The sequence below is a fragment of the Callospermophilus lateralis genome, chromosome 3, assembly GCF_048772815.1.
Source record: "Callospermophilus lateralis isolate mCalLat2 chromosome 3, mCalLat2.hap1, whole genome shotgun sequence".
Taxonomy (NCBI): domain Eukaryota; kingdom Metazoa; phylum Chordata; class Mammalia; order Rodentia; family Sciuridae; genus Callospermophilus; species Callospermophilus lateralis.
Genome location: NC_135307.1, coordinates 105,026,911 through 105,054,026, shown reverse-complemented (window position 1 = coordinate 105,054,026; position 27,116 = coordinate 105,026,911). Strand labels below are relative to the sequence as shown.

At 39.8% G+C, this 27,116-nt stretch overlaps 1 protein-coding gene across 1 annotated transcript in view; it reads left to right on the top strand.

Moving 5' to 3' along the window:
* Rora (RAR related orphan receptor A) overlaps nucleotides 1–27,116 on the top strand; it is a 174,588-nt gene that overhangs the window by 17,125 nt on the left and 130,347 nt on the right. The gene's annotated exons all lie outside the window — the stretch shown is intronic.

Sequence of the window (27,116 nt, the reverse complement as noted above, 5' to 3'; positions counted from 1 at the left end):
CATTAATTACTCTTGTTCTTGAATCTTCTCCATGTTAATATGGTCATAAAAGCCTAGATCCAAGTGTAGAATGGACCAGAGAGTTCATCTGGTGATCCTTACCTCCCATTTCATAGAAAAAGACATTTTCTCAGGGAGGTGTAGAGTGTCTTGATCAGAGTCAGTTCCAGTTGCTTACAGATGTGGAAGCAAGACTGGAGCCCGTCAAAACCAGGACCCTTTCACACTTTATCAGGCTGCCTCAATCTTGTCCTTTAAAATACTCATTAACAATCTACCCTCTGGGGATCAAAGCGGTTTTCTAAATCCAGACCAGTGACTGCAGGTCATATGTTCACTCCAGGTTGTGTGGCCCCAAATTATCTTTTCTTTTATTGAACACCATTTCCAAGTTGTGTGATATGTCCCAGAAGTGATCATTTTGCCTTCTGTTCTTGTTCATGCTGGGCAGCAGGCTTGCAGTAGCTTCTCCTCCTCTGGCTTTCATGGACTTCCTGTCAGGGACAGGTCAATATGCTCAAATGACAATCTAGACTTGGCTGAGGGATTCCACAAGGACCATCAGCCACTTCTCAGTGCCTTTCTGACAGTCTGTTGTAGATTAAGCTGAAATTCCAAGTATCATATTTGAAATAGGGGCTTTTTTTTCCAAAGAGAAAAATGTATCCTATTTAGCATTCTTAAACAAAATTCTTTAAACACAAACTTACCCTCCAAAATGTTATCTTCTCTACATTTAACAGAAGCTCACTGAAATCAAGTAGATCAGGCTGGCATTTATAAAATAATTTTTACAATTGGAAAAAAAATGTGTTTCGCGAATTTTACAAAGAACAACCCTCTGAGTGCTAAGAACATAGTTATATAATTATTAGAAATACATCCAGAAGGGCTTTGCCCAGCTGATATGACCTGTGGGGAGACCAACCCAGAGGTGGGTCTTCATTTTCATGACCATTGTTCATAATTCTGGCTTCTCTAGTCTACAGGATGCTAGGAGAATGCAAATTTACATTTAATTTATTCATTCAGGAATCCCCCTGATCTTTCTGCTCTCCCAATGTATGTGGAAAGCACCAAGGACAAGAAAGAAAAGATGGAATCTCCCTACATAAACCCTGTTTTTCTCTCCCTCCTTTTCCCCTTCCCCTCCTCCTCCTTGTCCTCTTCCTCTTCTTATTTCTCTCCCTCCTCTTCCTCCTTTACTTCTTCTCCTCCTCCTTCCTTTGGGAGGAGGTAGGAGTAGAAAGAAAAATACACAAATGTACAATATAAATGTTTTGGATACAGGGGCTAAGGTGACAAGGGACCTACCCCTGGTGGCTCCTGGAAATCACTGTGGATGAGAGAAGGCTAAGCAATATTTCGGAGCATGAAGAGAAGTGAAGGGAGAATGCAGAGAGCATTCCAGACAGCGTACATGGAAATACGATGTGCAGAGGTAGCTTATTTGATTCCAAGGTATACTTTATCCTGAGGATCTAAAAGCACATTTCAGTTTCCTTTTTTCTATTCAATTATACATTCTAAAAGACTTTGCTTAATTTACTTACAACTTAAGATAATAATCCTGACCAGGAGTCAAAGACTGCCCAGATGAAAACATGGAAGGACCTGGTTTCCATTTCTAGTTCCCACAGAAATGTTTTTAAGGGAGCCAAACACGGGCTCAGCTTCTCTAGAATTGGCTCTCTTGTCTATACAGGGAGGTTCACTCCTTTTCTGGCCCTCAAAGGCAGCATAATACAACTGGGGAATAGCTCTTCTTGTCCCCCAGGAGCAAAAGAATAAGCTTCCCATGGTTTTGTTCATGGAAATATGGTTTGTCCCATTGTCCAGAATTGTTTTTTGTGGATTCCTGGTTGGCAGTTGTCATGGAGAGGCTTGTTTCCTGGATATTTGGCAGAAGCATCATAAGCTACAGCTGGACCCACTAGGGTACCCAGATCCCAGATGAGAGGAAGAGGGAGGCAGGGAGACTGAGGGAGTGTATAGGTAGCTCTGGAACTCACCCAGGCCCTTCTTTAATGAGCCAACATCCAACCTGGCAATCTGAAGACAAGGTCTTTTACTTTGTTCAGGAAACTCTGGAGATTTGTGGTTTCTAATATTCACGGTACTGTGTGCCAACCCACATAGCCAATTCTGCAAGCAACTAGGGCTGCAGAACATGACCCATATTTCTCACAAATCCCACTATTCAATGGTCTTTCTATTCTTGTTGTTATACCAAGAAGACAGTCTCTAGTGGGCAATAATTTTATTTTCCTAGTACTTTGTATCTGGGTCCCAAACCAAGGGCTTTCCTCTTTCCCAGCTTGAGTGGTATTTTTATTTTAGAGCAAGCCACCAGTAATGGGGGATAGAGAGATGATCTCTTAGTCTCTTGGGGTAGGGGTGGGGTCATTAGATTTATGCTTTATTTTTCCTTTGTTTTTGACTTGATCTCTCATTTGGTTTGGCTTACATGGGCAGACCAGGAGATACCTGCCCAGTGGATACCATCCAATTTGCCTCATATGGTGGACTGCATTGTTTATATGAAAAACCCAAATAGCATGTGTTGTGCAATCCTTAACTAAGTTATATTCCAAGTACTTGGTTTCAAGGAATCTTGCAAATGAGAGGAAGTTCACCATTTTATGAGTTTGATTACTGTTGCAAAACAAAAAAAAATTTTTTTAACTATCTCAGGGGTAAATGATTAAATGATATAAAGATTCCTCTTTAATCTCTACCTATTTTGTAGAGGATATCTGTTTGTCTCTTTTTATTTGTTCTAATTAATTATAGTAAAATGCACTTTGATATATCATACATAGATGGAGTATAATTTCTCATTCTTCTGGTTGTACATGATGTAGAATCCCACCAATCTTATAGTTCATATGTGCATAGGGTAATAATGTCTGATTCATTCTACTATCCTTCCTACCGAATACTCCCTCCCCTCTCTCACTCCCCTCTACCTAATCTAAAATAACTCTATTCTTCCCCAGCTCCCCTCCCTTATTTTGAATAAGCATCTGCATATCAGAGAAAACATTAGGCCTTTGGTTTGGGGAGATTGGCTTATTTCACTTAGCATGATATTCTCCAGCTCTATCTATTTACCAGCAAATGCCATAATTTCGTTCTTATTTCCATTCTTTATCCATTCATCTGTTGAAGGGCACCTTGGTTGGCTCCATAGTTTAGCTATTGTGAGCTGAGCTGCTATAAATATTGATGTGACTGCATCTTAATTTTATATACATATATTATATCTTTTGCTACATTGAAAATGCCTTGAAGGCAAGATGGGTATCTATTTATTTTTATGTGCCTTCAAACCCTTGGAATCATCATCTAAAAAAACAAGGCAGATGGGTATGCACCCTGGACTGGGGCTCAGAGAGCCTGAACTAGAATCCTGAATCTAGTGTCTCCTGGATGCAGGAGCTGGTGAGGCTCCAGCTGGGCCTGTTTTCCTCACAAGTGAAGTAATAATTCCCAAGGCCTCCCCTTTCTGATGGCTCTGATTCTCAGAGCCATCTAGATCTTGACTTAGAACTAGAGTTATTTCAGTTTTTATCATTGATTTTTTTCTCTGTTTCTATATTTCAAAAATCAATCATCTAAATTTCTCCAGTTTGGTAGAAGTTATTGATTTTACCTCTATAACACATCTAAAGGAATCCTGAATGAGAAGTTACTGTAAATTACTATTATAACCATTAAGTGTTAAGTTCCTTAAGGGAATTATTCTCCAATCAGAATAAGAATGGCTTAATCTATTTCCTTTAAATCTATTTTCAAAAAAAAAAGAAAGAAAGAAACTAAACAAGCAAGAAAGTCCCAAAAGAGATGAGGTATATTATTGTGGACTCTAGCACCAATGCCAAAAATACATGTGGAAGATTGACAGATCTCTGATTCTGTGTCTAGAGTTGGAGGTGCTCTCCTTTGCTTTTCTTCAATTTATATGGGTAAAATTTGATCAAAATTAGCATCCAGGGAGGCAGAGAAGGTAGAGATGGTGGGAGAGTGACCTACTGTAGAAAGCTTTGCATGTTGACTCTGAGTGTCATACATTCTATCAGTAACTCGTGGAGGACCTACAATATACAGACATTCTGCAAGGGGCTGCTACTTGCTAGTTGTAGTGACAGTACTGATATGGCCTCTTCTTCTTCCTTGTTTCCCTGGAGTTTTTAGTACATGGAAGCTCCAGGTAAGAATTCTTAAAGCAATTAGCCTCTAAATGTTGTGTATTGTACCCTGTGGTCTCCATCTGCTCCCAGGAAAGAACTTGCTAGGCCTGAAGGGCTAATACAAAGCTGCCTAAATGCTAGGGCCTTGCCATGAGTAGCCAGGTTAACTGTTCACCCTCCTGATCCTTGCACAAATATACTTCACATCTTCGGCGACAGGGAATTTGTAATCAGGAAATATTGCCATGAATCTGGTACAGTCCATTCTCAAGACTTCCTTCCTTTACTGTTTCGATGCATTCAATAAATATCAATTTATGAATCCATACTAAAAGCCAAGCACTGTGTGGATGCAAGAGATGCAATAAATGGCAAACACGTGCATGAGTCCCCTATCACTTCTAGAATAAATCACCATAAAGTGGTCTTTAAGACAATACAAAATTATTCTCTTAAAGTTCTAGAGGTCTGAAGTTCAAAATCAAATTTGCTGTGCTAACACTGATGTATTGGCAGGCCTAGTTCTGAAACCTCTAGCAGAAAAATCTGCCTCCTAACTCTTCTAGCTTTAGAGGCCACCTGTATTCCTTGCCTAGTGGCTCTTTTGTCCATCTTTAAAGTGAGTGACATGGTATCAACGGACCTGCTCCACAATCACATCACTTTCTGTGTCTTTCACCCTCCTGCTTTCCTCTTCAAAGGACCCTGTGATTATACTGAGCCCATCCAGATCATCCAGAATAGTCTCCCCATCTCAAGATTCTTAATTATGTCTACAAAGTCTCTTTTGCCTAAAGTAACATATTCACAGGTTCCAGGAATTGGGATGTAGACATCTTTTTTGTGTGGGGGTGTGGGGGTGTGGGGTTGGAACACTGTGACGTTATTCAGCCTACTGTGACAAGGAACACAGCATTTCAAATTTCAAAGAGCCTAGGTTCCAGTTACACAGCAAAGAACAAATGGGTTAGGATTTTATTGCTCCTTTGTTTACATGCCTGCTTGTTTTTGATGTTTTATTCTAGCTATGTAGTTTCACTGGAAATAAATTTGTAATATAAAATATGGGAAACAGTTATATTCTGTTATATCCAAACCATGTCAAGCCTAAAGATAAATCTTCCTCTTATAAAACTCTACCTCTAAAAGAGATAGTTAACTGTACCATCAAATATTTTAGTGTATAAATTCAAATAGTTGCATTATCCCTATTTCAGGAAGAAAAGATTGGAATCTTTATTTACAATGGGAAGAATAAGACTTCTCTGTCCTCAGCTTGTGAGAAACTTTGGTCAACAAGTCTTTATTCTGAAGTTCCTGGGATTCAAATGATAAACATTCTCAATTCCAACCACCCAGGAAGGCAGCTTTCATAGGAGAAAAGAGAAGTCACATCCTCATCTGAAGTTTGGCTACAGAGGTCAGGTCTCTTGGTGGGATTCATGATCTTGTTGAGATTTTGACTATCCCTGAAGCTCTTGATAATTTTGAAAATCCAAAATTGATATGCCAGGGTATCAGAAACATAAATTATAACTTTAAGTAAATAAGAGTACCAACTTGGAAACAGCATATCAGAGGCAAAAAAATAAAACAGAGAAAGAGAGAGGGGGGGGTGGCTGCAGAAGGGCCTGAGAGGCAGATGCCATCAGACTCAAACCGAGAAGGCCATTGAAAGGGGACAGTGCCAGGAAAAGTCAAGGGGCTTCTGAGGGATCAGCAAGGGGCTCCACTCTACCTCTGCTACCTACAAGTAATGTGGTCATAGGTGGGTTATTTAACCTTTTGAGCCTCATTTGTAAAATAGGGAAAATGAGATCAGGTTGGAACACGTACTTTCTTCCTCAGTGCCCGGATAATAGATGTTCGGTCAATGATGACAGTCATTTTGTGATGAGGCTGAGGTTGGGCTGTCCTGTCCTAACCCTCCCCAACTAAGTGGTCGCATGGTGCCCCTTCATCTTCCACTGTGTTCCTCCCACTGAAGGCTGCTCTTGACAATCACTTTGGCCAAGAGAAGACTCTGCTTTGAAAATGTCTGATTTGCTTCATGCCCTGCGCATGCTTGAAAACACACACACACACACATACCCATGCACACGCATGTACTCTCTCAGAGGATGACTCTGTATCTCACACATGGCAACCAATTTTCCAAGCAAACTCAGGCACTAGAACAAGGGTTTGGGTTTTGTCCAATCAGTTGAGATTTGTCTGCAGGCTCATAGGTCATTTCCCCTAGCAAGCTAAAAAATTCACTTTCAAAGTGCTTTATAACCTGTAGAAACGAAAGCCCACAGTGTAACATCTCAGGTGAAAAATCCAATGTCACTCAGATCAGGCTTACTGGCTGAACTCTGGTGATTATGAAGTGAACTCTGTTGTTGGAAACCTGTGTGAGCATCAAAGTCTCTCATCACTTTTATTGGCAGGTGCCAAGGGCTCAGCAGCAGAGGGCAGGATGGGAATGCACCACTGAGCTAGTCAGAGACAATGGAGACGGAAGAATAAGAAGCATAGAGCATTTTGATTTTTCTAAAAATGGACCTATTTGTGGAGTGGGAAGTAATTAAAACTTATGGCCATGTGGTTTGTGTTAAATGTTAAGTGTTTCACAATGGTTAAATGTGTTCTGTGCACTTGATGGAAATGTAATTCTCTACCAACTAATTAAGGGGAAGAGAAAAAACATGGAAGGGATTAGTTTGCTAGAAAGAAAATGAAAACAAAAAAAATGTCATTTTACCCTTCTTCTCCATAGGGGACTTGGAGAAGATTTATTTTGGCTTTTATGGAAGGACACATTCCAGTCACAGAATCATGGAATTTCAAGATTAGCAGAGAATTGTGCATATCCAGTCTAAACCCCTCTCTAGCGGGTAGCATGGGGGCCAAGAACTTGTCTAGAATATGTGATGCCCCCGGTGCTGCAATAAATAATAAATTTCCATATATTCCCAGGACCCACAACCATACATTCGTTTATACACAAAAACTGCAGTAAAAGGTATTCACTCCTTCACTTCTTTTTAAAGCAGCCCATTCTATTTTTAAGACAATCTGGCTTTTAGCAATTTCTTCTGTCTACTAAGTAGGAAGTCTATCTCCTTCCACTCTCTATCCACTGGCCCTTGTTCTACCTTTCTTGATTATCTATTAATTGTCTTTATTAACTTTACAACCGGAAATACTGAAGCTAAGATGGATTAAGAAATGTCTGCATCATTCCATAGCTATTTGATGGCACAGCAAGGACTTAAATCCAGGTCTGCCTCACTGTGAATCTCTCTTTCTTTCCATATGTCACCAAACTTTCACGCTAGGGAAGAAAACGGCTGCCTGCTATTTAGCACAGAGGACAAGCCGTGAGAAACCAAGGAGAGTGGTGTGTTCAGAGGAGGGAGAGAACATCAGTGAGTAGAGGAAAGGAGCAAGTGGAAAGGACAGCCCTCTCTGATCAGAGTACATGCTCCTAAGCCAGGCTGACTGCGGTTATCTCAGTGTAATTCACATCCAGCTATTGACAGCTTTCCACCTGGTGACATGCTTAATGGCCCATGAAATTCTAGCCCTCAGGGCTCAAGCCTGATATTTATGGTTCCCCACATAAACCTAAAGTGGATTGTAAATTTATCTCTCTCAGATTTAGGTGACTAAAATGGCTGTTCCCAACTCTGAAAGGGATAGTTGACTTTATGGACATGTTGTACCGACTTTAACAAAGATCAGGGTGGGAGGAGGGGGCAGAGGGCTGCTACTATTTGTGGGAATGATTCCAGAAGCCTCCTGGAGTGGAAGCCTTCTCCTGTACTAGAGGGTATTGAAGTTGGGGGAGGTGGAAGGGGGGTAGGTAGCAGGAAGCAGATGGATTTTGTACCATAGAAAATAGTTGGATATTTTAGGTAACCCCGAATGATTACATCATAACAGAAAAAGCATGAAGATTTGCAAACCAGCTATAAAGGGAAGTCGTTCAGCATAGGCAGGAAATTCTCCCTAAGCTCCCGGGTATGCCAAACAGGTACTGATGGAGCTAGACCGGCATGCAGTAGGAGATGTCTGAATAGGAGCACACTATGTATGGAAGAAGAGTTCTTGCTCAACTCTGGATCGTGCTTCCTGAGCCCTTCTCCAGAGGCCAGCCACACGCGGTTTCTATGTGGGTTTAGGCATACACACTTCAGATCTGACCTATCTGGAGACCAGCCTTCTCATCTCTTGCTTCTCTGAGGTGAACTGGCACTAGACGCTGGGTGTGACTTGTGTTTCACCAGCAGGTCCTGACATGTGAGTTTAAGAGAAAACCTCCGTATGTTTCCATGAAAAGATGAGGACCTAGTAACAACAATCCAAGTAATAATATTTCTTGTCCCATTTCTACTTCCCAAACACATGCATAGAAAAGCTTCATTCTGCTCCAAAAGTTCTCTCTCTTCCCACTAAAGATCATAAGGGTTGTAAGGAAGAATATATTCAGGATACAGTGGGACATGCTGGAAAGAACTGAGGGATGAGAGGCAAATAGATTCAGGTTAATCTTAGCTTTTCTATGCATGCGTTTATGACTTTGGGCTTATTACAGAACCACAGTCTCAGTTTTCTCATCCATCAAGTGGGGATGAAAATATCAACCAAAATATTGTTATGAGCATGAATGACACCAACATTTGAAAAGTAGATTGATTTTAAAACTAGAATATTGTTTGCAAGGGGTTGGCCTTAATTCTGCCTTCATATTTGAAGATCATTTGTTTGGAAATCCAGCCAAGCACCACATCGTCCCCAACAGCCAACAGAAAATAGCAACCTCCTTCTGAGGTTGCTCTCTCTCCTGCTTTCATCCCACAGGAAGAGATGGTCTCCTCAGAGGGGTGCTGACATCCCCAGAAAGCTTTCTTATCCTTGCTTTCTGTCCCCATTTTCTGAGCTGTCCTCCCCTCAAGGGCAAAACAGTGGTTTGAACCATGTTTGGAAACAAATTCAAATGTGAGTGCTTTGCATGTGAGTGCTGAGTTGGGGGTGGGATTTTCAGGCCTCATTTTTGTGAGTAACCTGAAGCTGGAATGCCCTCCTGAGGTCAATGTATAAAAGCCAGCAGCGTAAATAGGAACTGAGGCCGGAGCAAGCATAAATGTTCTCCCAAGAGTTCAATAGAGAAAGGCTTGTTTGATCCTCTCTAAGCTTCCTGAAACCGAGCTGAATATTTGTTTGTTTTGTGGTAGCTCAACTTTTTTTTTTTTTTTCTTTCTGGTCTTTCGGTGCATGGCTGTTGGTTTCTCTGTTTAAAAGAAAAATGCATTTTCTCAGTAATGATGTTCGCATTCTGCTCTCCGCGATACCCACTTCTAAAGGCCATTTCATCATCAAGATAAAGTTCTGCTAACTCTTGGGACACAAGAGCTAAAGGATGTGGCTGGTTACCATGACTTGTGCTTACCTCTCAGAGTGTGTCATTTGGTGCACACGCCTAAAAAATGTGTGAACAAAAGTGTCTAGATTTATTTTTACATTGGCGATTTGATCCCGTGAGGGGAGAAATGGCAACGTCAATGACTGTGCAGAAATGACAAAATAGCATTTGAGCTCTCAGTTGGCAAAGATACAGAGGCCACATCAAGGTGAGTTTGCTACTCCATTGCTTTGTGAGGGATCTATTGGTTATTAATGCTATGTGTTTATTATGTTAATATTCATGACACCTCAGTGTTTACCCAGCTCCACAGATGCCCGATCCAAAAATTAGACAGCCAGCCCAGAACAGCACAGTAGGGAAAATGTCCAGGGCTGGGATCCGGAATGATCCGAGGCTTTGCCAAAGGTAGCTATGGTGGCAGAGCCTTCCTTTTGGCTTCTTTTCTGGTCGATGTGTATCAACATGGTAAAACTAGCATATGATGTGGGGTTGATTGACAATTCCTAAAACAGAATGTTCTGAAGTTGGAAGAGTCAGAAGTGGCATGTCAGGGCTGAGATGCCTGGCAGATTTTTCATGTATTTTTTTTTTCTATACTTTGTCTCCAAAGCACTCACGTCCCTAGGTTTCTGTTTGTCTCTGAGCCCCTCAAAGTATGAGAGAGAGCACTTACAGCCAAGACAGCAGTGGTTGGATTTCCTCTTCGGGGCCACTGAACACAGGGAAAGAGTGCCATGGATCAGGAGCAAGAATCTTATAGGCCATGGATTTTTTTTTTTTTTTCCTGGAAGCAACTGGAAACCAACTTAGTGACACTTAAGTCCTTCACCTGCTCCATGACTGTGGCCAGTGTGTGTGAGTCAGAATGGTACCAAGAAGGGCCCTCAGCTGAACAGCCGCGAGAGTTACAGGCCTGGCTTGGAGCGGGAATGTTATACTATGTTCAGAGTCATGGCAACTTGGACTTGGCAGCCAGATCTGCTTCTGAGATTACGAGGGCCTCGTGGCCAAGTGCACCTGTGATGCCAGTTGACCTCAGAGTGGGATGTAGATTGAGAAACCGTTCACAGCTAACAATTCATTTGCCTTCTTTACCAGCTGGGTAGTTAAGCTACAGCATGCAGGTTAGAGTTAACTTGCTCTGCGTCTCCATCTTCCATCTATTCAATATAAAATACACAGGGAGTAGCTAAAAGCTTCTTCCCTCTATAGCCCAGAAAAAGGTCGGGGGGAGCTGCCTAGAAAGAAAAGGATATTTCCACAGTGTCTTTTGTTTCCATCATCAAAGCAGGTCAAATTAACCCTTGAAAACTGAGAACCCTCTGTGAGACACAACAATGACAACTTTTCCTTTCAGAAAGGCTATTTTTCAAAGGATGATTGAAATCAGATTTCATGACAGACATGTGTCCATATCTGCCCCTCTCAGAACATGCTTTATTTGCCTCCATGAGTAGTTGGTTTCTGTATTTAATCTGTAGTATGTGACATTTTTCTATAGTAGAGCTGAAACAGAAAATTTACCCCAGGAATAAAGAAGACCAGTTATAATGCTTTGGTTGGAAAAAAAAATTATCCGTCCCAACATTTCCTTAGCCACAGTTCCCTATGAAAATCATCTGTAGACACCCAAGGTTGAAGTTCCAAAATTATTTTTGTGATTCTTAAAGTCCAGAAAGATGCCCCAAATGGGAAATTCCACACCTGGTCTCATGTGAAAGGTCACAGTCAAAAATGCTACACTAAAAATATTATAGAAAATCACCTTCTACATAAATGAATTTTTGTGTCTAGACTTGGGTCCCATTCTAAGATAGCTGATTATGTATATGCAAATATTCCAAAATATGAAATTCCAAACTCCTCTGGTACCAAGCACTTCAGATAAAGAATACTCAACCTCTATTAACAATGCATCCCATATTAATGTAATCAGGATATGCATCTTTTTCTACCAATGCCAAGTTTCTTATGTTTATACATGTTTAAAGTAGATTGTGCTTTATTACATATCAAACTTTCAATTTATCTGTATCTTCTTCAGGATCCTACTTGGAAGGCACCTGCATGTTCACTTGCACACAAATGAGACACTGTTGTGCTTTCCAAAACACATTCTCTCCTGCTCTCCGTCACCTCCCTCCATCTGCCCCATGCTAAGCTGGCCAGTCAAAGTCAGCATCCTGTTCTCCCCTTTGGCCTGTGATCTCCATTCTCCTTGTGTAAGCCTTGATGACCCCACACCTCTCAACAGCCACCTGGCATGGCAACCTGCAATAGCCGCCTCGCTCTCCCTCCTCCTCACCTAATCCCTGAGGCTCACCCAGCTGCCCAATGAGCCTGAGGGTTCTGAACACTGCTGTGCCAGGCTGAGGGAATTTATTGGTCATGTCTGTTGAGGGTACAGAAGAGGCTTTATTTAAGTAATGGGTATCCTCTGGCATCTATTCCTCTCAATAATAAACGCTTCACAGGAGGGTTTTGAGTACTTCTTGGGGATAAGGCATTGAGTTCTTTTCTCTTTCTGAACAATTATGGTCCTTGACTCTCTCCAGTACAAGGAGAGCCTCTATAATTAAAAAAAACTAAAAAATATGATAGGAATAATAAGGCTTTCAAGGAAGTAATTCAACCCACCCTTTTGGCTAGTTTTATGCTCTCAGCTTCTCTCTCTTTGCTTCAGGACCAGTAGTCCTTTTGCTAAGTACGTAAATACTTAGCAATTGAAACACTGACTGAATCTGCCAAGGCCTTCTGATCACTCAGTAGAGAGGTGGGGACCCATGATGCCTGGCAGAGTTGAGGAATTCCAAAGTATCTGCCTTTTCTGACTCAGAGGGTTACCCTATGGGTTCACTCACAAGCTGGATGCCACCAACCAACGTCGAATCTGAGCATGGTTCAGGGATAGAGAGACCAAGCAAAAAGATTAGTCCACCACAGCATATCTGGGCATGGAGAAACCATAGAGAACATCCTGGTGACCAAGGAAACTGAGATCTAGAGTTAGTAAGCCATATACACAAAGTTAGTAGCAAGGACCACAGAATGTACTAGAACAAAAGGAAAACCAACATGTCCCATTCCCAGTCAAGAACAAGTGAATAATTTTAGAACAAGACTAGCTAGACTTATCTTCCAGGAATAGATACTATCACAAGTTACTGAGCTCAAAAACAAATATGAATGAAAATCTTTTCGTTTATGCAGCACTGTGTATTTTCTGCCTCCTTCTCAATGCTTAATTAAGTTCTACAGCCACCCTGTGAAGCTGATCATTACCAATGGGTGAGGAAGTGGAGTCCCCAAGGAGCTATGTGGCTTGCCCAAGCATACGAGCCTGACAGGCCAGGCAGGGTGAGGCTTTCCAGTTTCTGATGCCCACGCCCCATGTGCAATCCACCCTTGTCACTCTGGGTCTTCGAGTAGGGAGTAAATAAGCAAATGATTATCATATTGTTTTTACTTGTGGGGAGCAATGGGTTCTTACTCAAAATAGGAACCAGGACAAAACAAATAGCAACCAGTAAGAAAATTACTGGGGAGTAGTTATGCCATTACTGGGGGCTTGAACCTGTGCATCCACTCATGAGCTTCCCTTTATTGCTCCTGTTCCTAGGTTTTGTTCAACAAGTGTAGCCTATGTCTGAATGGGCAGTGGGAATTTGTAGGGGTGACCATGATGTTCTCTAGAACCCACTGTGTAAAACAGTGAAACAATGAGTTCATCGTCCTGGCGTTAAGTAAGTTCTGTGTGTCTCTGAGATGCCCTTCAGTGCACATCCCAGTTGAAAAGCCAAGGTCCCACCAGGGTTTTGGAGAGTTCCTAGGTCTGAGAGGGTAAGGGACAGGCACCCAAGGCTGTGTTTCATGGTCACCTCTTGTGCTGAACTTCTGCTCTCCATTGATTTGTTTTGGGTTATGGGAAGGCTCATATACATAAGTATGTGTGTGTGATACATTTATCTATATATATCCATGTACACACACATTATGAAATCAGACCCTTGCTTAAGGAAAAAAAAAGTTTCCTGGGACATTGTACTGGGTGGGGAGAAGAGGATGGTAGGAAACAATGGATGTCTTTCACAGAAGCACAAACTACTTGAAGTTGATCTCTGGGGGCTATGTTGTCAGAATGTTCCAGAATTGGAACCACCATAGATTTTTTCCCCCCTGTAGTCACTTCCATTGCCTTCCTTTGTCCTTTTTCCATTCCTATCCGTCTTCTTTCCTCCCCTGAGATTCCTAGTTAATTAACTACCCTCCTTTCTCCACTCTCACCCCACTATCCTGCTCAGCTCGGTCGTCTTGATTCCTACCACGGATATCCTCAAAGTTAGCTTCTCACAGAATTTGCCTAGGCAAAGACAGTTCCTTCCCACAAACAAATTTGGTATTACAGTGGTTTTAATGGCCATTTGTCTATGTGAGACTCACTGTTATCTCAACTCATATCGTAAGCCCTGGCAACCAGTAGGAAATCAATAGTATGTGTTCTGTGGATTAATCAATTAAATAGTGCTGTGAAAGGGTCCTGCTGTTTGATTATACTATAATTCTGGCCTTGAGTGCTGGATAAAAAGAGGCTTAGCCCCCAGAATAAGACAGGCCCACTGTTCACCCACTGCATGATGAGGGTCTCCAGTCACTGCTGCCAGGTCACTGCATGCTCCCACGGCCATGTTCATTAAGCAAGGTGGCTATGTGGTCAGGCCTCCGTGAAGGCCCAGGGTGGAAGGACACGCCACCAGCAGCTTAACATGGCTTGCCTCTTCAAAAAGAAGAAACATGGGAGCCAGAAGAACACAACCATAACATTCTTCTTATGAAGTTCTTCTTAAAAAGAACTCAAGTAGTGGGCTGGGGTTGTAGGGTGGAAGGCACTGGCTTCCATCCACAGCACCACATAAAAATAAAATAAAGGTATTGCGTCCTCTATAATTAAAAAAAAAAAAACACCTCAAGTAGAATGGACTAAATGGAGACAATTGTGAAATCTTCATAATAAGGATGTGCATTTTCCAAGTCTGTGCATATTTTAATATTCTGCAGTTTCAAAAAGTCTATAATTATAAAAAAAATTCCATATAAAAAATTCCAATTGAAAGTGAAGAGACACTTCAAAACAGGATACTTTTCTAAGAGGTATGTATCTGGGACCCTCAGCCTTCCCAGAACAGCTCCCAGGAAGGTCATCAGTGTGAGGTAACAACTTCAGGTTTGTTTTTGTGTCTCACCACTGTTAATTCTTAGGTCATTCAAGGCCTGGTTGAAGACTTATTCTGTCCCCCAAAACATTCCCTTCTTCAGAGTTTGATGAATAGTCCTTTATCTCTCCCTCAACCTCCCTGTATGGAAATGTTACTAAGGCTGCAAGACATTTTCTCAAACTAGTCCCTTCCCTAAGTCTTTTTTAAGGCAACATGGAAATAGTATTGCAAAATGAATCATTAAAAAAAAAAAAAATCCAAGTGCTTTCTGTGCTATTCTAGTAACTTCTGGGGAAGGTGAGAAAAATGCAGACATTCCCGAAGCCACTTTGGTTACTAATAAGTCTCAGAGAAGCCCTAGTCACAAGGTTGCATCTAAGTTGCCACACACTGTCCTGAACCTTCCTTCTCAGTTTTTTATTTATTTTTTCTCATTCTAGAACAGCCAGCAAATGATTTCACACCTTTTTGTTTAGCTGCTAAAAGCAACACAATAACTCCCCTCAAGGCTGCCTCTGTGGGTTCCAAAAATAAAATGGGCTCATTTTCATGCTAAGCATTCGAAGGCTCCTAGGAATTCTAATGAAAGGCAGAGGAAGGAAAGAGGGAGAAAAGAGGGGTCAGACTGAGGAGGGTCAGCTTGCCTAGAGTTACCAGTCACCCCTCCTAGAAAGAATAGGTAGAAAATTCACAGAGAGAAAGGGGGACTAATACACCATAATCCCATTAGCCTTAGTCCCTGACCCCACTGTTAACTGTAGTAGCCTTCCAGATAAGAAATCTCTTAGGTAGGAAAGAGCCTAACTTGCTTCTTTCCAGGTCAGAATATAAAACCATGGATCTTTGAGATTCTAGGTTAACTTTTGAAATTCAAAGTTTTCTAGGCCTAATTCATTAATAACAGACTCATCATATTTCACACATTATGTATTAAAAAGAATACTGTGTAACACAAAGCACATAATTTGGGCCCCTGCTAGCCAGCCTAGAATGCACAAAAAGATCTCAGTGAGAATTTGCTAGAAGTGTACATGCTGCCCACCTACAATAAGAGGAATCCTTATAGGAAAGACACTATCAACTAAGGTTTGCCTGCCTGAACTGTAAACGTCCAGAGACCGTACCTGCTCACTAAACTATTCCCAACCTTACTTAGGTAAGAAATCACATTGTTGGAAATTCCCCTCATTTACTAAGTCCAAATCTGCCCTGCAGTAGTTTGTACTCACTGGTTCTGGATTTGTCCCAGAGACCAGCACAGAATCTGTCTTTTCATGCATTGATCCACTCTGGATATGTTCTGGAGCTGAAACCAACAGGACTTGCTAAGAGAAAAGCAAACACTTGACAATCAGGTCTTGAGTCTCCTCCCCTAGAAGAAAGTTTCTTCTGTTCTTTCCTCACATGGTTTCCACTTCCTTTCCTGGGATATGATCCAGTTTGCACAGTGCCCCTCTTAGAGCACAGCACCAGAAGTGCTCCCACGTGCGAACGGCACTGTGCAATGGAGAATTTCCGGAGCTGAAGAGCACACCCCCACAGCCAGACCTTACCTGAGCCGATTCTTTTAGTTGATGTGTTATATCGTAGGTCACTTTTCTCACCAAGACCTGTGAAGAAAGGGTGTGATAAATGATCTGTAAATGGGATTGCTCAGAGAAACTAGCACCCACTTAAAAGAATTTAAAAAAAAAACTAAATGATTTGAAAGGATTCCTTTATTTATAAAACATCTACATGCAAATATTACAATTACTTATCTTTTATGAAAGCAGATAATCGGAAGTATTTCTACTTGGTACATTTAGTACGATTGACTTACTCCATGTCGAGTATTTGAAAATTTTCTGACTGCATTCTTTAAAATTGATCTGAGATTCAGTCTTTCTTTTCAAAGAATCATAGGATCCCTAGACATGGAAAGGACAAAGATTTTCAAATCTAGTCATCAGCTCTCAGGAAAATACTATTACTCCACAATATGTATTTATTCAGAATTCATTCACCAGATAGTTTCCGGGTGCCGACTCTGCAGTAGGCATTGGTCCAAGCTTATTCAGGGATGAAAAACAGAGTTCCCTTCTTTCTTGGAGCTCACATTCCTAAAGGGAACAAAAAATAAACAGATAAGCAAGACTGAAGATAATTTCATATAGTGACAAGTGCTATGAAGAAAATAAACCAGGGCTGTGACAGTAACTAGGTCAGGGAAGACAAAATTTAGGAGGAAAATGTTTGACCTATCTGTTAAGAAGTTTTCAACGCTAGGAGAATCTAGAAAAAGCTTCTTCCAGATTATGGAAACAGTCAGTGAAAAGGCCCTGAAGTAGAGAAAAAAGATTGATCCTACCCTGGGAATGACCAAAGGCCAGTGCATCTGGAAATAAATTCAAATAGAAGACACAGCAACGGCAGATGAAGTCAGAGGAAAGAGGCAGGCAGGGACTGGGTCACGTGGAACTTTGGAGGCTGTGGTGAGGATTTAGGATTTCATTCCAAGTCCAGTAAGAAACCATTGGAGGATTTTAGGCAGGGGAGGTAGCATGATGTGATTTCCATTTTTAAAAGTTCTCTCTCTTGCTGTACAGAGAAGGGTTGTAGATGGCTTAAAAACAGAAAGAGGGAAATTAGTCAGGAGGCACAGCAATGACCTAGGCAACAGATGCAGTGGCTGGTGTTGATGTGGGAGCAATGAAAATAGAGAAATGTTTATAAATTCTAGATAAGTTCTGGAAGTAGAACCAATAGGACTTGCTAAGAGAGAAGCAATTGGAGTCCAGGGGTCTTATGTGAATTCCCTAAACAGAGAGGAGGGGAAGAGTGCCTAGTAGTAGTGCCATTTGCTTTAACCCTAGTATAAATCCTAATATTGCTGGGAAGGAACTATTATTTTGCCTACATTTTACATATAAGGATCCTCACGCTCAGCAAAGTTAAGTAACTGACTCAATTTCAAACATGGGTGGTAAAGCAGGGATGCAGACCCAGGACTATATGACTCCACATCTTGTAGTCTTTTTCCACTGGACCATGTTCTTTCCCAGAGCAGTGGGAGAGGAGGTGCCCTGAGCAGCCTCCTAGAATATGGCTCCTTCTCTGGGTCTTTTCCTCCTAGTTATAGGTGTTTTATGAGCTTGTAAGCAAATACTATCCCTGCAGACCCCCATATCATATTTGACCAAAGTTAAGACCCCTTTTTCTCCTTACTCCTTGCCTGGATCCTCACAACTCCTGAGTGAGGGTCAGTCAGCTCAACCCTAAGCATTTCAATCATCAGAGACATGAGACAGGTGCTCACCTCCCTTCCCGTGGAGGTATAGCTGCAAATTGTGCAACCCGATGACAACTCTTCTATATTTAGCAAAAAAGGCAGTGGTGAGGATCTGTCCAGCTCATTTTTTTTTTTTTTAACAGTTTGAGTGTTCAAAATCTTAGGCAGTCTCCTGAAAGGCACATTGGCCTTGACAGTCTCTGAGCATCAGGAAGTTTCTCCATCTCACAGGGGTATACATTGGAAGCCTTGTTCCAAAATTATGCAGCCACGTGCTGTAGAACAGAGACTTGACATGCCAAAAGTTCCCCTTACCCCGCCACTCTGCACCCTGGAATGAAGAGGTGCTGGTCCTGTGGGTACTTTGATGGCTTTTAAGTGTTATTCTAAGAAAGGAAAACAAGCATGAAAGATTTAAAGGGGAAATGGACTATTACTTAATTGTTTATGCATTTAATTGACATGCATGGCACTTGGGTTTTATTTCTTTTCAATGTGGCATGGAAAGGAAATACAAAGGGCTGCTTATGGTTTGAGAGCAAAGATAAACTTGCTTGCTGGGGTGAGGGGCAGATAAAAGGCAGCAGGTATTCTCAAATGCTTACGATGACAAAATCATTGCCACGGAGGCTGCCCGTCACTTATACTTAAAGTGACTAATTTTGAAAGTGAGGCACAGTTCAGCTTTTCTCGAGGCAGACCAAACCAGACACAGTAAATCGCCCATGACTCTGACCCTCATCACTGTTGGTCAGCCAGAGAGAATGATGTACTAATGGAGAGCTGAACGATTAAAAAGAAGAAGGTAGAGACCATTAAAGAGAAATGGGAATCTTCAAGACAGTAAAATGTGGCCATTGTATCATAAAAAAGGAATTTACAGGAAAAAATAATTATTTCCATTGAGTACGTACTTAGAACCTGTTTCTTTTTAACATGCAAGTTGTATCAATCCTTGGTTGTCATGGGCAGGGGAAAAGACATTGCAGAGGGATTCCTATTAGTTTTCGAAATAGCAATTTTAAGAGGTAGCTTTTTTTCATACCTTCTTCCAGTCTCCAACCTTGTTTTGGGTTAAATCTTATTCAGAGGAAAGCACTTGGTTTAGAAATGTCCTGTCTCATTTTCACAAAATCTCTTCTAATGAGATGAGTTTTAGTGTTGCTGTGTCTATTAAGGAAAGAGGTGAAGAAATAGAAAATCCACTTTCTATTGTAACACTGCACTTCTTGGGACTGAAGCTTCACATACTGTATTCCAGAAGTAAGTTAATAGACCATTATGGAGAAAACAAAATTTTTATGCAACTTAAGGGGAAAGATGGAAATATAGTAAAAACAAAGGGAAAAAAACTCATCTATAAACCCATCACCCTAAGATACCTTCTGTTAACAAGCTTTAAAAACAAAACAAGATTATTCAGTCATGCTTTGAAGAATTCTAACAGGACCATTATAATTCAGACTTTCTCTTATTTTCTATTTTGTGACAGTTTCTGGCAATTTTCTACAGATTCATGGGTTGATATCTTTACTGGTGCCCTAGAAGCCCAAGCAGTGGTGATCTTTTAACATTAAATGTCTCAATCTTCTTGCTGGAAAATTTCTTTTCTGAAGATGAACCAAAAGATACTGAATTCTTCTTCTTTTTATTGCTGTTCCTACAAATATCAGGAAACCAAGAAAGTCCTTTCTGATTTTCTGTGTCATAGCAGGAACCCCACCCTTCATGGACAGAAGAGCTTACACTGTACCATTTTCACCTAAGACCTAAAACTTTAAAGACTCTCTTTCTCCAGTAATTTTAGACAACCTTCTGATATGTCATCTTGGCCACCTTTTAAGTTGAAAGAAACCAGTATAAGAATAGCTTTGAAAAAAAAAAAACTTATCCAAAAAGGAAAAAAAAAAAAAGAATTTGGGTTGGAGAAGCTACTGGTAAAAAAAAAAAAAAAAAAAAAAAAAATCAGGAAAGAGATCAGTAAAATGTTGAAAGAAAACCCCAAACATAATCTTGCAAAGTATAAACAGACTACATATGTAAGCTGTGGGGGCTGTGTGGTCAGCAAATGATGCCGTGATTATTTTTAGCTTATCAAAGAAAAATAAAATTTTCTTGTATCATATAACAAATTAAGTTCTAGATGAATTAAAAAAACAATATTTTTAAATTAAACAAATAGAAGAATATAATTCTGCATATTTATCTAGATGTCTGTAGATTTCCTTTATTTTAGAGCAATGAAAGAAATCACATAGTTAAAAATCAATATATGAGAATATGGAGAAATATGAATTTTCTATATTCAAAAAATGATTGTAAAATCAGAGAACAAGAGCTGCTGATATAACTCAGAGGTATAGTGCTTTCCTAGTTAGTCACTGGTTTCAATCCCCAGCACTCCAAAAAAATTAGAAGAAGCAAACTGGTAAAATGATGTATGTTTTCAAAAATTAAGGAAAAAATTAGTGTTACTATACATTAAGGAAAAACTAGACAAAGGTCACAAACTGACAATTCCTTTAAGACAGCATACAGATAGCTTATTGGTCTGGGAACAATATTCAGCCCAAGCCTCACCAGTGAATACAAAGCTAAATATCAGAGACCTAACAAAACAGCAATGATTTTTAAAATGACATTAATCAATACAGTCAGAGGTTCAAGATGACATTTGTATACAGTGTAAAGATAAATTGATACAACTTTCTGGGAAATATATATTAAAGTCCTGAAAAATGAGGATACTCTCTGTTCCAGAAATACTACCTCTGGTAGATTATTCTTAGGAAATCATTTGAAATGCTAAGATTTATGCACACAAAAATCACATTTATTTAAGTACTATTTATAATGGCTAAAATTATAAACATCATAAGTGTTCAACACCAGGAAAATTATCAAATTATAATAGAGTCATATGATGGAAAATTATGCTGTCATTAAGAATATTGTTTAAAGAATTAAATGCATGAGAAAATACTTTTGATTGAACAAAAAAAGTAATATGTGAAATTCTGTGTACAGAATCTCAGTTAGATAAAAATTCAGAAAAAAAAAGGAAAAAAATAAAAACCAGTTCTGAGAACAATAATCCCTAGATATTACCAACGGTTCCATTTAGCTAAGATGATATGATTTGACAATATTTTGCATGTTTCTTTTAACTGCTCTCTGAATTCCAAATTTTCAACCACATATATGGTAGGTATCCTTTTCCTTAGCCATCTTTGATTATGTTCTATTTTTAGTGGGAATTATTGTATTCTTCTAAGTCCAGAGAGGTACCACTTTCTACTTTTTGGTTAATTTATTCCAAAGGGCAGATTTCTGGGTAATCTGGGGAAGTAACTACTTTCTTCTCCTCAGGGTTTAGTTTTTCCTTCCTTTTCATTCTTTTTCCCAATATTAGCCACATTTGAGCCAGGGGAATGAGCACCACTCTTCCAAGAGTGATGGGGTGGAATTGTTTCACCCTCTCATTCCAAGCCTGGAAAGACATATTGAGAAGAACACAGATATATAGAAAGCTGGTAAAAGTCTCTGCAAGGGCTGGGTCAGCAGCTCTAGCTCCTGTTCTTCTAGAAGATAGGATGATGTTGCATATGTACAGAATGTACTTCCTCAAGGGTCCATCAGAGAAATGGACAGAGGGAATATTTAACCCAAAGAAAGGTTTTGGTGTTTGAAAATGGCAATTCTTTTTCTTTTTTTCTTTTTTGTTCTTGTTGTAGATAGACACAATACCTTTATTGTATTTATTGATTTAGATGTGGTACTGAGGATCGAACCCAGTGCCTCACACATGCCAGGCAAGCACTCGACCACTGAGCTACAACCCCAGCCTCTGAAAATGACAACTTTTAACAGCAACAGATTCCATAACCACAAACAGAGAGAGAGAGAGAGAGAGAGAGAGACAGATTTGCAAATGAAGGACCTAAAATTCAGTCAGTCATTCTGGGAGTTGACTTAGGCTGAGCATAGCAGAGGATATTTCTTGGCCAAGACCAGAGTGCAGTATTTTGTTATATTGAAACCAAAAACAAAATTCAGAATGCACTTTGTCCAATTCATTTACCTGATGATTTTAGCATGTTTCTGTTTCTAAGGTAATGGAAGGCCCCCACACCTCTGATTCATTTCCATCAATCCACATAGCATCCTTTGATGAGAGCTCCTCTATCCAAGAAGACTTGAATGCTCTTGCTTTTAAAAGTGTTCTTTCCCCTTTAAATACCATAGTTTCTGGTTGTAGAAAGCATCTTTTTACTCAAGAGAAGCAAATTCAATTAAAAACCAAGTATACAGATTTTGAATATGCCTGCCAAGAAATACCTTGTTAAAAATTGTAATATCCCACAGTTTAATTATTATATTATTAATTGTGGCTATTTTTTATACCTAAAACCCAAATCTAGCTTTTTGAATCTAATTTTTCTTGAATTCAGTGTTCCTCTTTCTCCTTCCTCCCCACCAAAAAGTAATTTATTCTAGTCAGCCTAAAACACATAATTCAGCAATACGCTACCATAACCCTAAGGTTTAATGTTCTTCCCACTAAAAATAAGTGAAAATCGCACATTATCCTCAAATTTGGTGGCTAAGGAAAGAAATTTATGGGAAGAACATCACCTAACAACTATCCTTAAATTGCAATTTGAGAGCCACAGTCATTGGCATTGTTCTGCTTGCCCTGAGGCAGCACATGGATGTGCAGAGTCATGGTGGCCACAGCTTGGCCCAGGTGACAGAAGCCATTAAGGGAGACGGAGGACCAAGCTGTGTTTCATGGGTTTCATTAGCTTACTCGTTGTGTGGGAGGCAAATTGCGTCTGAAGGGCTCTGGATTTGCAAACCAAAATGTTAATCACTTAGAAAAGAGCAAGAAATTAGTTAGTGAGATGTTTATCAAGTACCTGGAACAAGAGTTGTCTTTCTGTGAAATATCATTCTGGAATGAAAGCCAAAATCTGTCTCCTATTCACTTGAGCCTAGGGAAAAAAAAAAAAAAAAAAATCATGTCAGAATTAGTAAAGCAAATAACAAAGAGAGAGAAATGAAAACAAGCTGATATTAAATAGGGCTGGAGGGGAGGGGAAATACCCAAGCTTCAGTAATTATGAAAGAGCTGGGGTGTTGAGAGATAAAAAATGGTAGCACACTTTGTCTCAGAAGACAATGTCTGGATTCGCCAAGTATGATGCAGAATTTCCCAGGTCATGGAGGATGGGCCGGGTAGAGAACTAGTACCAAGTAACTAAATGGCCTCCCTAGAATCCAAGTGGAGATGATATTTTAATGGGCATGTACTGTTTCAGATCTTTGTTTTTTTAAAATTTATTCTAAAAGTAATGAACTATTACAATTATTTTAAAGCTATCATTACAAAAAAAAAAAAAAATGCTATGGAAAAGGCTCTCCTCCCCACATGCCCTGACCTAGAGATTATCTTTGTGAAAAGTTAGAACTATTTTTCATATTTTAAATGTATATACTAACATGTGTTTTAGTATGTATATGTACATTTAATAGCTTTGTTTTGTTTTTATTTTGTTTCAAAGAGCTCTTGAGAAGGGTACCCAGTTTCCAACTTTTCAGACATGGGGAGAAGGAAGGAATATTTAGGAATCATTAGTAAACACTACTTTGACTCTCTCCATAGCAAATGAAATTGAATTTCAATATTATTTAAAGAAGAGTTTCTCTGATAAAAATGACCTTCTGTACATTTCTTAGGTTGGGGAAGGATAAAAGAAACTACATTTAGAATTTAGAGTTAGGCAATTGATTTTAATTGTGGCTCCTATTAATTACTCAGCAATTCCAGGCAGTTCTCCACTTTCCCATGGAATCTTTCACTTGTGGAGAATGGATGGGAAGGGTAGAAAATATGAACTTGGGGACTTGGACTCCTAGCACTGCTACAAACTATACCTCCCTTTTGGCAAATATCCAACACTTCTCAGCTGGGGTCACACATTCTGCCAGCTCACAGGTGCCAGGAGACTTAATTACCAGTACTTTCAAAGACCTCTGAACTCTCTTAGGAAGGACGCTATTTAAGTTCAGTGTCATATTATCCAGTTCTTGAAGCATTCATTTTATAGAGATAGAAATGAAGAATTCAAAGATTGGGCTGTGCTCCAAACAGAATGTAGAAAAGCTTTTCTATATAGTATAAGTAGAGGAAAGGCTTCATGGTTTGTGAAAAATCCCATTATACTTCCACACAGATAATATGCATCTCACATGTAAAATACTGTAGATATTAATTGAAGGTCATCAAAATTCAAACTGCCTTGTGTTCACCTTCTTTTTCCATTACTAAAAGGTGCTCTGTGATTTTCTCCTACCAGCACAATCCTATAAAATGCACAGTCTCACTCTTGTCATTTTACAGGTGCTACAATGGTACAAGTTGGCCTGGGTGGTCTTCACTCCCCGGGCAGACCAGAATACCAGGAAGTTTTCAAGAAAATGAGGGCAACAGTTTTTAAGGCTGCAGACTTTATAAGAAGTATTGTTCTTTAGTTTGTGCACTTCCTAGTTTTGGAGTGTTGAAATGCTTCTTTTATGAACTAATGGTAATTGAAGATGAAGATGGCAGCTGTGTGTTTTTTTCTTTAAGCATCTTTTTTTTCATAAAATTTAAACGTGGCAACAGAATGTTGATCTTCCCATAATTTTGATTTTTTTCCCTTTCTTTTTACATTTTACTGGTCTATAAAACCAAAACTCTGGAAAACATCAGTTTACAGCTATCTATATTGCAATAGGGAGAATGAAGATAATTACCATTTTTAGCTCAAAGTATCAAATTTCTCCCTTACCAAAACTTGCGCCTCAGCTAATGATAAGTAGGACATCCAATGCTCTTGAGTTATATTTCTCTCTCTACCCTCTAATAGGGTTCCTAAAATTAAGCCGCTGAAAGATCAGAAAAGAAGAAAGCAAAGGAAAAAATAATCTGAATGATAAATAAACTGCTGGTTAAGTGAATTCAGAATTGATTAACAATGAATAACCGAATGTCCTATGCAATATTTGGAACATGTTTATACTAAAAAGTTATTGGTTGTTTATCTGAAATTCAAACTTAACTGGAAATTTTGCATATTACCCTGAATAGTCCAAAGACTATTTAACCCCTTGGAAAATACATGAGTAGTAGAATATATATAGTAGCCCCTATATATAAGTGGCTAGGAATAAAATAGTCTTGATTATCATTGCATTGTCTAGTTTTCTTGTCTAAAGGTGAACTAGTTAGATTATTAGGTTCTTATAAAAGCAGTTAAATCCCCAGAAGAGTAAAACCAGTTAACTTGGCCCCAGCTGGCTGGGAGCTGATAACCCATGTTTACAGCCAGCCCTGCCAAGTTACCTCCACTGCCCACCTCTGAGGTAGCTCTTCAGGTGCCACCCAGTAACTTGCTTCAACCCACACTGAATTTCAGGATCTGAAAGTTTGTGGGTGGGGGATGGGAAGGAAAGCCAGGATCCCAGGAAGTTGCCCTTGGCCATACTCAGCATAAGGCCAACATACTTGCTCTTTTTGTTTTGTTTTGTTTATTTTTCAGATATTAAAGGAAATAAGAAGTTAAAAATTCCCTCTCTCTCTCTCTCTCTCTCTCTCTCTCTCTCTCTCTCTCTCTCCATTCTACCTGGTAAACATGGAGTTCCCCATCTTAGCTAAAACAAAAGTAATAATAAAACTGTCAAGTAGAGCTAGCACATCTCTGGTAATATTTGTGGGGAAATTACTTTCCATCTACAAAGTTGACACCTATTTTCTGTTAGGGAAATGAATTGATATGAGCTGAAAATTGGCAGGGAAATAGGAGTTCAGGTCAGTTGCCTGGGGTACATTTTATTAACATGTGTAAGAATGTGATTGGTTGATTTATTATTTTATCTTATTGTCATTGTCCCCCTGGCCACCTAAAGGTTGTTATGAAAGGAATGTGTGTTGAGGTGGGGGTGAACAGTGCTTAGACATTCAAGTAAATGGGAGAAAAAATCAAAATGTGCAATAGAACCCATTTTTGGTGGTTAGTCACTCACAATATCCTCAGATGTTTAGAACTGAGAAGACAGCTGGGTTGGAAAGTCTTATCTGTTTCAAACATCATCCACCAGGTGACATTAGACAGGTCATGCTACCCCCAGACATTAGTTTCTCCCCTTGCAAGGAAAAGGACTAGACAGGCTAATGACCAGTGGGCTCTTTTTGCCCCAAGTCTCTAAGGAGGTAGAGAGGAGAACACAAATCCCTGAGTTACCCGCAGAGGGTTGAAAGGCTATAGATTTGAAATAACACAAACACGCTTCTTCATCTCTTGCTCTGCCCTCCAGAAACAGAAGTCAGTCCATTCTTTATGCTTTCAGCTCCCCATCCCCTACCTTGTCACAGGAAGGTCAGCTGCTCTGCACTTGGTCCTCCCAGGAATCCAGTGAGCTCTGTTGCTTACAGCCCCCCTGGATGCCCATACACACAGGTCATTGCTAGCTTTCCTTTTCAAAGTGTTACTTAGGTTGGATGAAAAATAAGCAGTGTTCAACCATTGTAATTATTTATATGGACCTAGAAAGACAGACGTGCTGCTTTTTTGTGACTAAATCACACTCTGAGTTGTTTTTTTTTTTTTTCTTTTTTTTTTTTGCCATATGCTTTTCAAGGCTTTTCCCACTGGGCTAGTTCCAGTCAGACTCTGTAGAAAACACTGCCCTTTTGGTTAGCCTTTGGAAATTGAACTTGGATGGAAAATGTATACTTTCCAACGTAGGCAGTGTATACCCTGACTTTGCCCTTTGTAACCATGGAGCAAGTGGTGGAAAAGATTAGAGATATCTATGGGGTCCTTTTCATTCTGAGTCTTGAGGTTCATTATTATGTTGTTCTAGGTTCCTTCTGCAATGGCCGTTCTTTCCTCATACTAAGTCCTATAGCAAAATCATAGGTTTTTCACTTTATCTTTTATTTAGGCTAAAGAAATGCTAGAAGTATTTGCTAAAATGATCTT